We start from the raw sequence: 14,039 nt of genomic DNA, 5'->3' as shown, positions 1-14,039 counted from the left end.
CTGGAAATGATGGCTTCACAGTGGAATTTTTTTAATTCTTTTGGAAAGATATTGGTACATTACTAGTTAGGTCAATTAATTATGCATATTCAATAGGTGAATTATCAGTTACCCAGAAACAAGGAGTTATAACATGTATACAAAAGGGGAACAAAGACAAACTTTACTTAAAAAATTGGAGACCAATTTCCCTACTAAATGTTGCTTACAAAATCGCCTCTGCTTCAATCGCTTTTCGTATCAAAAATATCCTAGCAAATATCATAAATGAAGACCAAACTGGATTTCTACCAGGTAGACTAATGGCATCAAACATCAGAATGTTATATGACTTGCTTTTTTATACAGAAAAAAAATAATATGCCTGGTTTACTTCTTCTGATTGACTTCGCGGCTGCGTTTGATACTGTCTCATGGAATTTTATGCACCAAGTTTTAGACTTTTTTAACTTTGGCCATTCCATAAAATCCTGGATCAAATTATTTTACACAAATATTGAATCCTGTGTCATTGTAAATGGACATATGTCTGAATGGTTCTCATTACAGAGAGGATGTCGTCAAGGAGATGCCCTGTCACCCTACCTGTTCATTCTTTGTGCTGAAATACTTTCAATATTAATAAGAAATAATCAAAATATAAAAGGAATAATGATACATGGAAAGGAGTATAAAGTTTCCCAGTATGCAGATGATACTAGTCTGTTTTTGGACGGTACAAACAAATCTCTAAAGAACACAATGTTAACATTAAAATTTTATGCTAGAATTTCAGGCCTTAATATCAACATGGAGAAAACAAAAGTAATTTGGTTTGGATCACAAAAAAATAGTAACACCATTCTTTGCTCAGAATATAACTTGTCATGGAACAATGAAGTTTTTACAGTCCTAGGTGTTAAATTTACCACAGAATTATCTGAAATTATAGATCTGAACTATGATTCAAAAATTGAAGAAATTAAGAAACTATTTGCAAGTTGGTCTAAAAGAGTCCTGTCTCCAATAGGCAAGCTAGTTGTTATAAAATCCCTTGCTCTTGCAAAATTAAATCATTTGTTTTTGAGTATACCAAATCCACCATTGGCCAAGATTAATACTATACAGAACCTTTTTTTCAACTTTATGTGGAGTAACTCTAGAGACAAAGTAAAAATAAATATTATAACACAAGACTATAAGTTTTGGGGGCTAAAAATGATAGATTTAAAATGTTTTATGAATAGCTTAAAAGCAACATGGATAAGAAGACTCATTAATTCAAATAACAAATTTAGTCAGTTAGTAGATAGTATTTGTCCAGTTGTAAAGCAAATCTCTAAGTATGGGACAGACTATATTAAAACAAAACTACATTTAGATATTAACCCTTTTTGGAAAGATGTTCTTTATAGTTATTATGCTCTCTCTTTAAATGCAACACCGGAAAATAGTAAACAATGTTATTCTGTTCATTTATGGTTTAATCCTGGAATTAAGGTTGGAAATTCAAGTGTTTGTATAAATAGATGGATTTCAGGTGGAATTCTGTTTTTAGGTGATCTTTTAAATCATGATGGAGAATTCTATACATACAATGAATTTCTAGCCACTTACAATATTAGAAGTAACTTTTTAGAATATAGAGGTATGTTGACAGCAGTAAATGAATTTCTTGAAGTAAACAATATCCAACATCTACCAAAGAAGATCAACTATCATATACATATTTCGCAAAGTCTTGCAGTAATAATTAAGGATAAAAAAGGATGTAGATCAATTTACAAAATAATGCAGAATGTAGGACATTATCCAAATTCTTTACAAAAATGGCAGGATGAACTAAGAAATGCAACAGAAGCAGAGTTTTTTCAAAAGAATTCGATATAGGATATGGCTTATAAATGCACAAAAGATCCCAAAATAATATGGTTCCAATTCAGGATTAACCATAGAATCCTTGCCACAAATTATTTGCTGAAAAAAATGAAGATTATTAATGAAGACTCTTGCTCCTTTTGTCAGAATGAGCCAGAAACTTTGATTCATTTGTTTTATGACTGTGAAGTAATTAAACAATTTTGGCTACAGCTTCAGTCCTACATAAAAAATAAATGTAATCTGAATTTTGAAGATTGGACTATTTCAGATATTTTATTTGGTAATACAAAGATGGAAAATGTATTAAACAAACTTATATTATATGCGAAACATTATATATATTATAGTAGGTTGAAAAGATTAAGGCCTAGTCTAGAAAATTTTAAGATCAAATTGTTGCCACATATAACATTGAAAAATATGTTGCTAAACAAACTCTCAAACATGAAAAATTTGAAAAGTCATGGGAAAAGTTTAGAAACTTAGTTCTATAGAAATATCTCAATAGGTGAATAGCATACATACTATATGAAAAGTCTGTTATAATCTTATTTAAAGTTATATACCTATATACACGTACATGTGTATCTAAATAAATACATTTTTAATAACACTATGAGAAAGAATTAGCAAAAAGTGAAGTTATTAACGCCTACATTATCATTACAATGAGGTCCTCCACCAGCATCTTCTCCCTTCCCCCCACCCCCAACTTTTTTTTCCTTCTCTTGAATATCTTACAGAAAGAAGGAAACCTCAGTAGTTTGCACCGAAGACCTTTTAAAAGTTTTTTTGTTTTTTTTTTGTTGTAGACTGATAGATACAAAAGCATACTGTCTTAGCTGTATCACTGGTTTTTGAAATTTGATACTGTATCTATTGTTTTTGTTTCTTTTCAAATTTAACACAGACTGAAGAAACACATTTGTATACATATATGTCTTTTTTACAGCATGCTCATTATGTTAGAAATAGAACTTATGTAAATTATAATAATATTACAAACGCTCCAAATATTCAGGTACACCTTCATTAGATAAGGATCCTATTGGCTGTAATGTAGTTTTACACAGTAGTAAAAGAAAACCGAAACAGACACTACATCCATATCAAATTTGTTTCTGTACAAAAACTTGTTACAATGTACCTTTGTTTTTTTTTAGTATAAATTAGGCTAATCTGTGTTTTGAAACTAAGTTGTATATAAAATAGAGTTTGTATTTTTGGTACATAGTGTTATTTAGCCACAAAATCTACCACTCCATTTTGAACACTGAAACAAAATGTTAGATATTGTTACAATGTAAAAAAAAACTTCTTGTATCACTATAGCATAGCTACAAGTGTGATTTAAACTAACGAAATTTCAGTAACGTGTCTGAATACTAAAATGTTTTTACTATATATAAATGCATGCAACCAGTGTTCATACCAAACATTTTGAAACAAAGAGTTAAAACGCTATACAATATAGGGCAGTTTGCTTGGCTAGAATAGAACAAGCACATTGTAAATGGAAAAAAAAATACGAAAACCCCATTTTTAAACGAAGTTTAACTACCAGTATATCTTTATTATTAGTTAAAAAAATTTATATGGGTAGTTGCTATACATGATTCTGTAAGGGGAAGTGGTGGATGGCTCTCCGACCCCACTCTCCACAATGACGGGGATAATAAATGAGCAACCTTTGGTTGCTGAAATTAAAAAAAAAAAAAAAAAGATATAGCACAGTATAATGCTAAAAAAGAAGAAATTGAAAAAAATTGGACTTTGTAGTTGGTAAATCAGTTAAACAAGAAGAATCAATTACTGCTACTGTTAAAGCAATTACTACTAATACCGAAGAAATTACTGCTTATACCGAATAAATTACAGAAGTAAAAAATGCCTTTTTAAAACAAGAAACACGATTAGCTAGAATATGAAATACTGTTGACAATGTGTCTGCTTCTGAAGTTGCTACGACAAAACGAGTTAATGGTTAAGCAAAGGTAATTCTTGAACATGAAAATAAATATAAAGCAATAGAAGAAGTAGAAAAAGTAGAACGTGAAGTATTTCTTTTTGAATATTATAATAGCAGACAATTACATGTAAAATATCTTGGAACACAATTTGATATGGAAGATAAACAGTTACTACAAAAGGTATTAAAGACCTCAATTTTTTTTGCATTATTTGGAATACGACTTAAAAAGATTACAGGTTATAAAAGATTTATTAAATAGAAAAAGATGGATATACATTTGAAATCAAACATGATGAGAGAATACATAATTGAAATGAATATTATCATTGAATACTCTGGTAAAGAATTAAGATTGTTTATTTATTTACTGGAGGAGTGAACACACGAGCGGATATGAGCATATATCACCTGAGATTAAAAATACAACATTGGTTTTCATGAAAAAAAATGAAATTAATTCAAGCAAAGGAACAACATTTACAATTTAGCTAAATTTAAACATTAGAAACACACCGAAGGATTTTACTATTGAACCAGGAAGTTATGTTAGATTTTAACTGGGTAATTTAGTTAATTGATTTATTTCATTGTTTTTATATGATGGGAATACTCAATAATATAACTGAAAAAGTAAATAAAATAGAACGGCAAAAAATAAGAAAGCCTCCATTGGTTATAACATTTACAACAGAAGAGGTTACTGGATTATTTCAATGGAAAGTTGGTAATACTAGTCCTGGTTTAGTTCAAAATGGTAATAATGTAATAATCAAACAAAATTGCATTTTAATTATTCTTATAGATGCAATTAAATTAGATAAAGGAGAAGCTAAATTGGTATTAAAAACAAAGAAAATAAAGTTATTCAAAGTTGCAACGTAAACAATAACAAAAAATGAACTTATTTCTATTAGTTTTGCTGATCAATTTAAAATGAATGATGTTATTTATATAGCTGGTTTAAACGTTATGAATATTCATTTAACAATTTATGGTTCTACTACCGTAGGCTAATGTATTAATACCATTATCAAGAATATATTTTTTATCGTTATAACATGATAAAAACGTTTTATTAATAACATAACTGGAAAGATTATGCTTTTCTAAACGAATAACTTTGAAGGTGTGATTACTTTCGGTTGAATTAAATAAGGTGTCTTTGTAAATTTCATGAACAATTGTTTTCTTTACCACTTGCTTTTTTAATCCTTTACATTTTTTAGTATTAACTTAATTTTCTAATAAATGAATACATTTTACTTCTTAATCCAACAAATTCAACAATGGAACCGGCAGCTTTATCTTTGAATTTTCCAAATACCTTTTATTATAATCGAAATAAAACTCTGAATTACTATCATAATCACTGTTATCAAATAAATCTTTGTCCTTATAAAAATCCTCATATGCATCTTCAGTCTATATTTCATAACATAATGAATCAGTGTCAGTGAATAGTAATTTACAATTACCTTTATACTTTTCTTTAATGTAATAATAATGAAAATCATACATTAAATATTTTGATAAATCTAGAATGCACATTCCAACATAACAAGGTCTATTTAATAATGTATTTTCTTTAATTCTATGAATACCAAAAAAAGTCTTATTAAACATTGTTGAACTAACAAACGAAAGTTTTGCTATATACTTCAATAAAAGATTTTCATCATGAGTTAATTTAATACTGATTTGTTCATGAATTTAAAAAAGTCTTTTTCAAAAGATTTCTTTTTTTTTTAGATCTTTTTAGTATTAAAATCAATATATCCTTTTAACCAAGGACTTTCGTCAAAAGTTAACATTCTGTGTATTTTTCTTATTTTTAATCCTTATTGTACATATAGTTAAAGATTTTTATAATGAAAAACATAGTTTTGTTTCCATTGTTTTTTCATCAAAGTTGGAACAATTTTTTACATTACTTTTTCCTATTTCAAATTTTGTTTTAATATTTTAATTATTATTTGAAAGCCATTGATCTGGTGTTTTGATTTTTTTCAGGAGCTAAGGGATAATCATTTGTAATGATCATGTTTTTTTGGGGATATTGAAGATAACATTCAATTATAAAGTTAGTTTTACCTTTTGCAATTAATGTATTATATTGTTTTTCAGTAACCCATTTAAAATTTCCAGAGGGTAAAGGTTGACACATGGCGTCGAGGTACATAATGTATTTAGTTTCTAATTCAGGAACAGGATAATAATCTTTCATATATTTATTGTTTGCTTTACTGTAACGATTAGCTATAAAACTTATTCCTCTTCTCAGTCCCTTTTCAATAAAAAGATACATATAAAGTAATGGTCAAGTTTATAATATTCCAAACATAGTTTTCTAAAATTTTCAAAATTATCAGCTAAAAGTAATACATCAGTTTTTAAATATAATAATAATTGAACAAATCTCTTTTTGGAGGTTATTTCGTTTCTTTGAATTTTTCAAATGAATCTATGTAATCATATGGATAAATACCTTTTGTTTTTAATAATTCATCTTTTTTTAACACTTGAGATGGGTACTTAAATTCTGGAATATTTTTTACTAAGTTATCTAATGATTGAGACATATATTGAAAACTATCAATAAAAATCAAATCACTTACCATAAATTCCATATATCTTTCCATATTATTAGGAATAACATCAATTCCTTTTTCACATTTTCCTGTTTGTTGCATAATAAAATGACCATCATAACTTCTTAAATTACGAAATATAAAAGGAATTTTGTGTGTTAGTCTAAAATTTATATTACATTCTGAATAAGCACTTTACCTAAATTTTCCTGTTATATGACAAAAATTTCGGACGGGCGTCAGCCCTTGGGGACTGTTGCGTGAGCTTCCAGCTCCCAGGGACTCACGTCCATCCTCAATTGGATTTTTATTGTCCTTATATTCTTTTCCACAAATATGACAAGAGGTTTGTTTTTTAAATAAAGCTTCTTCTTTTTAGACATTCTCAAGTCTTTGTTAAAGTTTTCATTAAATATTTTCTTACAATATTCCTCTTCCTACAGCATTTTCTTAACAAATGTATAAACTGCATTAGGACCTCTGTAAACTTGTGTTGGTATAGTATAGTGAGAGTCATGACAACAAACAACTTTATAACCGTAACCACAATTGTTTTGATATGGTTCAGTAAATGAACATTCAGGTGATGGTAAAGCAGTTGATATTTTTTTCAGTTATTGATTCAAAATCAGCATAAATTGCAAAAGGTTCGGCTACGCCTTCGTGATATTTTTTTTTAAAATGTACTTTAGTTCCCTCTTTTGGCATTTTTTATAGCTTGAACACCATTAATAGCTAAACAATTTGGAATATGTTCATTTAATATTCTTTCTTCAGAAAAATTAAACATGACCTATAAAAATAGTTTTTATTCTCATATATATTTTTTTAACATTAATCTATTAAAGTCTTTTATCCAAACATAATGTGTTATTTCATCTTTAATAATTAGCAACATGTCACAGTGTTCTTCATATTGATATTTTGATATGTATAATGGATAAACAGTTTTATCTTTATAACCAAACATATTAAATGAAATAGCATTATGAGTTTCTATTTTAGGTATTTGATTTAATGTTGCAGTAAATTTTATTCCTTTATAATTGAGTTCTCCTGTATGCTTTTTATATACTGAAACTCTTTGAGGGTCTTTTTTAACAGGAAATTTGTAAGCTAAATGACACCATCTAAAACATTCATTATCATGCTCATTCTTTATATTTATTAATTCTTTTCTATGATGTTGCAATGGTTTTGGTAATTCTAACTAACTTGAAGCAGCTAATGGATTATATTTATATATGTTTATATAATGAGCATCAACTGACTCTATTCTCCATTCACTTCCTTCTGAAATTGAATTACCAGTTATTATTTCATCAAAAGCTTGACGTAAACTGTTTTTTATTTCGTTTGAATTAATAACAAATAAAGCCTCTGAGGAAAAATAAGCTGATTTATATATTGTATCTGTTTTATCCATTTTCGTTAAAGTTATTTTTAAAACAACATTTATTTTTAAACCTTTTAAAGTTTTATCAAATGAGTCTTCTATATTTCAATATAATTGATTTTTTTGGATCATTTCTATATGTAATTTTAATTTCAAATTTCTTGATATATTGTTTTGGAGACTTCTCAATATCTCTAACAGCCATCTATATATTATATTTAGAAACAAATCTTTAGAAGAAATATAATATTTAAAATTATATCGTTTCCATTAATTTTTGATATGCCGCTTTTTACTCTGTTTTTTCCTTCACAGCACATTTTTATTAACTCAGATTTAATATCAATGTCTTTAGATGCTGCGTAAGTGCTTTATATGTTTTTTCTGCATTAGTGTCACAACCGGTTGCAGTTATCGTTTTAGGATTGTTTCGTTAATTATTTGGTCTGGGACATGCACATAATATTTTAAAATCAGAGGTTTTTTGTACCCGAGGGTACATTACTTTCCTCTTCTGTCATTAAACAACCATAATCCCATTCAAATAAATCTTTATTATTTTCAAAAAAATAAGGATCTATATCATTTTCCAATCTATCAATTACTTTAGTTTTGAAATTTTCACTGGTTAATTGATTCAGTTTTGATTTAAAAATGTTTTCATTTTTCCTTACTTTTTTATTTTTTTTTTAATTTCCACTTGTTAATTGATTAATCTTTGATTTAATAACGTTTCTATTTTTTCTTTACTTTTTAAAATGATTTTTCTTTCCTTTATCTTTTCTCGTAGTTCTTTTATTTCTTTATATTAATACCATATCCTTCCTAAAGAACCAGCTAGTTTTATGGAAATATTATTATCTATATTTCTATTAGCCATTTATATAATATACTTATAGAAAAAAGTCTTTTAGAAAAAACACGTAAAGAAATAAATTCAGCAATCTAAATTCAATACAACTCTTCTTCATTTTTATCTTCATATCCGTTAAGTTTAAATTCCTATGCATTTCAAGAGGCATTGAATAGTTTTTCTTTCTTTCTGCATTTCTAACAGTATTGTAAAACTATCTTCAATAACTTTTTTCTCTTACTTCTTTACTTACTTTTCCAATCCGTGCTTTTGTTATTAGTTATTCTATTTTATGATGATATGTGATAAAATAGTTTTCTTGGCTTCTTTTAGTCTATTAGTAAATATAGTAATTACTGCTGGAAAAGCGCAAATATAGGAATATCACAAGCAAGTACTAATGCAGTCGAGCAACCAAAATATTACCTGTAATTTGTAATCTTGTATTTACTCTTCCACAAAATTTATAACTTTTTCTATAAGCAGCCGCAAGTTTAGTTAAGTGTTCTATGTATTGATATATTGTTTCTATTCCGTTAGATATTAGATTTTTATTACTCATTTATATAATATATATATTTTTTTTTTAATTAAATTTCTTCCAATTCACTAAATGGTAAACAGCTATTAAATGTTTTCATTATAACATTTCCATTTTACTAAAGCTTGTTTTTTCTTATAGTCTCGTCTAATTACTTTTTTATTCTAAAACTCTCTTGTTTAGTAGGTGAAATTTCTTGCTCATCAAATAAACCCTGAATTATTTCATCATTTAAGTCTTTAATACTAGACGTGTATGTTCTGAGATTCTATAAATTATAAATATTTCCTTTGTCCAGTTTGGTGTATATCCTTTCTCAAAATGTCGTTTAAATTTGCTTAAGCGAACTCGATCACCAATTTTAAACTTCTGTTTACACTTTGGTATCTTTAAAGTACCATATAAACTAAAGTAAACAGTACCTTTATTTAAGTTTTTACTGGTTTCAGTTGGCGTCATTTTTATACTAGAATATTTTCTTTTGTTATATTTGCCAACCATATCCTGTAATTTATATAAATAAGTGTAAGTATTATTTGCTGTAAAATATTTCAACATTATTCTTTTTAAACGTCTATTAAATGTTTCAATTACTAAAGCTTTTCCTTCATTAAATGTATTATACATGGTTATCTTATCTTTATCTAAATTCTTTACCTTCATCTACCCATAAATTTGTAGGTATTCTACCTTCTAAAATTATTTGATCAAATGCTATAGTAACAGATTCTCCAGTTTTTGAGGGCTTGTATTTACTCCTTTTTCCCCGTTTTTTGACTTTTTTGCAAGTCCAAGTTTGTATTTCGTTGTAATTGCTGGTTTTACAACTAAATGGTTTGCAATCTTTTCTCCAAATGTTTTTGATTTAGTGTTATTTAAGTTGGGAAGCATTTGCTTGTCACATATACCTGTTTTACACCACTATCGTAGCAAAAGTCATGGTTCATACATACTGCGTCCAGTTCATTTACAGGAGGTCCATTCTTTAAAGGGCTTCCTTGTCTATAATAGTTATATCCTGGGAGTGTTAAACCTTTCTTAGGTAATAAAGTTAACATTGCTTCTTGAATATCTCAATTACCCGCTGTACTTTTAACAAACTTTTCATTCTTCCACAAGATGAACAGGTAGCTATTATCATTTTTCGCCCGTTCTTTGCTGTAACATAATGAGGATTTATATTATCAGTAAATTTTCTTTCTTTTTATTTTTTTTTATTTTTTATTTATTTATTTATTTTTATTTTTATTTTTATTTTTTTAACTGGGTTCAAAACCTGTGGGTTTTTGAATTATGGAAATTTCCAGCTCCCAGGGACTTACGTCTATCAAATTGGATGCTTCTTGAATTGGTCAGCATTGGTCAGTTTTGGTCAAAGGTGAGGGTCAAAATTAGGTCAAATCGCAAAGCGCTATTCCTTAAACTACTGTCATCGTTTCGTCATATAAAAATGTGTCACAAATTGTCATACGGACCTCAAAGTATCTATAGTAGAATGGCAGGTTACTGCAATATGTTCTGTACTTTTGGAAATATTGAGGCAAATGTTAGATTTCAAATTTAAAATCTCGTGCATAATTTTTGCATTTTATAATTAGATGTACATGTAAATTTTTTTAGATTCGGTTCAGTAAAAGAGAAGTTATTAATTTAAATACTTCAGCCATTTATGCTTTTATCCACTAAACTATTGTAACGGGCCTTAAACTGTACAATTTACTTTCGCGATGAGTAGCCAATTTCAAGGCACTGTAGTTCTGTTCCTTGTTCGACTATCCTGTCACACAATGAGGCTTTTTCTCGGCGCATGTAAAATAGAGAATTCGTGTGCTACTAGGTTTCAACTGGCAATGTTCTAAATGCTACAAATGAAATGCAAAAACCTGGATGACAGATGGTTTAAAACATTTGTAAATAATATTTTATTGCCGAACAATAAGCAATACAATCGTAATTTAATACTGAAGCTATTTAAACTCGATCTAGTCGTAATTACAACTTCTGTATATCAATAATTCAATAAGAGATTTAGATGTGTTATATGCTGAATAAAAGAAAAGGTTAATATCTTTATGATACCAAAAACATTGCATGATCAACATGAAATATTTCCGTACCCTTTTGTAAAAGCTCAGGGCCACCATAATGTTACCGTAACTAACAAATGTGTTTATATCCACCACATGGCGCAACATGAAAACATGATATTTCCGTGCTGTGTCTTGTGGCGGATACATGATGTTCGTTTTTGATAAATGAATCACGTATACTTGTTTTTCAGTCAAACAAAATGTTCCGTTGTTTTCCGTTGTTTACCTGCTATTTAGTTTTAAAATGTCTCAACTGCAAGAACTTTTCTGTGTGCTATTGCTCTCAAAAGGCGATTGTGGATTTTCTTGTGTCTGTCATATGTCTAATTTTAAAGGCTGCTGTATGTTTTCGAACAGTGGTCTTGTAATAATAATTACACCAAATTTTTTATGTTTACTTTTTTTCTTAGGATTCTGACATGGACTGGTCAGCAACATCAGATAGCATAACATCCAATCTACAAGATCAAGATACCATCACAGTCATTGGTATGTAAAGTTTTAAACTGCGTCTACTCAGCTTTAGCAAATCTAGAAAAAAGGATAATCTATTTTCCTTTCAAAATCATAGAAAATCTTCTGATGAAAAATAGCTACCTGTTGCAAAATGCAGATTTGTTCTTCATCAGTGAAACTCTTCTGATGGCAAATTCGCAAATAATGTGAAAAAGTAGCTACCTGTTACAGGATGAAGGTTTGTGTTTGTTTAGCAATTTAATATTTAGTAAAATTTGCAAACTCAAACACAAATCCTCAACCTGCAATATTCATTTAATCTCTACAGATATTTTTTTGAATGCATGTTACTGACCTCCTATGTCGCTACAAGAATTACCCGAACCCTCATGATAACTATCACACATGATAACATGATAACAATCTTCCATAAAAAAGGACTGTGGTAAAATGGTCCAAATTGTGAAGATGAAGGTAATTTTTATAAATTATAAATATCGAGTAGAAATTTAGTTGTATGTGACAATTTTGCGACTGATTAAGTATGAGTATTAACAATAATGTGTATGTTTGGACATGTGTTATATATTCCAATAGATGCCAAGCATTTGGATATATACACTTAGTAATATTTAAAAGATTTATGTCAGTTTTTTGTAAACATTTCAACCAGACAGACAGTAAAATAAAGGATAATATTTTGATCAGATGAATATAATTTCGCTATAATTAGCCTTACGTCCACGGACATCCACATAAAGATTTTACTTCACATCAAGTCATATTTGACCGAAAAAAAATATAATAGATATCTCCTGCAGTGACTTGGAAGGTGGAATCGTTTTGACTATCAATTGGCTTAACGATCAGATAGAATAATGGCGGGTCTTTGTCATCCTTTCATGTCAACCGATTCATATGAAGAGAAAAGCACAAATAGATTTGCATTTGATCACATAATCCCTATTCAATCTTACCAGTTTCCATATGATTTTTTTTTTGTTCTGATATTTGACTAACTCGTCGTAAAATTAGAATTTGAAGTATGTTCCGTTTACCTCGACGAAGACGTATTTTCGACCTTTCAGGTGTAGCAGTTACAAAAAGTGGCTGAACCTGGCTCTTTGGAAATCATATAACACATGTAACTACATCAGGTGTCATAGTCATAAGAATGGCCATTTTTGTCGCACTTCGGACACGTGTACTCTCTCCTTTACATTTCATTTACAGCACCGTAGAAAACTAAATACATATATAGTGACATTTGTGCGCGAGTAGCCGACGTTTATGACTGTGGAAAGGAACGAAAATGTCAAATGTGAGAATTATGCTAACCGTACTGATTGTACTTCATTTTGATCCGTTTAGCAGCAATGAACTAAGCATGAATATAACAATAAAATTATCTTCATTGATAAATTAGGAAAACGATGTGGAATACACGTTATGGATGATTAAAGCAGACTGATTTTTTTTATGTGCTGCCCTTCCACTTCAAAGACACAATTTTGTAACTTCTTGACAGATTTCTAGCAACAATTATAATCTCCAATATTAGATTTGTTTATGTAATTAAAGGAGAGGTATCTGCTATGATCGTTTTGACAGGCGATGCCAGGGTTTTTCACCTTCCTCAACGCCATAATCTCTTTCAGTATGCGGTCATTTTTTAAATAAATTAATCCTGCTCAAAGATATAAGGGCTACTGGAATTGTTTACTCGGGCAAGTATTTTGAATTTTTATAAGTATTATCTGTTGTATTGTAAAAATGCAGTATGGGGATTTAAGGGATAATACTTGATATCTACACGATTGACCCCGAGTCTCCGCTTTTAAGAAATAGGGATGAACATACATTTTACTTACAAGTGAAAATAATTTTGCAAGAACATTATATGGTTTGCTGAACGCAAAAAAAATACTAACATGGGATGATGGTTCATTGAATTTCGTATTCAGTTTTTACTTTTGTTTTTCATTTTAGGTCGACTGTGAAGAAAATTCTACAACATATATTAATTATATTTTACTCCTCATTCCTAATTGAATCCATTGCCCTAGCTACTCATGCTGATCAGCAAGTAATAGAATTGCATCATTTTACAAATACTGGGTATCTAACACTCGGAGGCCTACTAGCAAAGCGGACGCTAATAGAATATCTTTGCTGTTGGATTTTGTGTACGATATTGTATGACAAAACAGAAGCTGTAAAAGTATAAATAAGATTTCTCTAGGCTTGGCACGACTAGTCGATTGATCGTATTGGGCCTATTTG

The 14,039-nt window shown here is 28.8% G+C and overlaps 1 protein-coding gene across 2 annotated transcripts in view; it reads right to left on the bottom strand.

Moving 5' to 3' along the window:
• The window catches only part of LOC123549849 (carbohydrate sulfotransferase 15-like), a 182,417-nt gene that overhangs the window by 27,218 nt on the left and 141,160 nt on the right, over positions 1-14,039 (bottom strand). The gene's annotated exons all lie outside the window — the stretch shown is intronic.

Source organism: Mercenaria mercenaria, chromosome 6 (assembly GCF_021730395.1).
Source record: "Mercenaria mercenaria strain notata chromosome 6, MADL_Memer_1, whole genome shotgun sequence".
NCBI classification, from domain to species: domain Eukaryota; kingdom Metazoa; phylum Mollusca; class Bivalvia; order Venerida; family Veneridae; genus Mercenaria; species Mercenaria mercenaria.
Note: the sequence above shows the minus strand (reverse complement) of the source record. Positions and strands in the feature narration are given on the sequence as shown.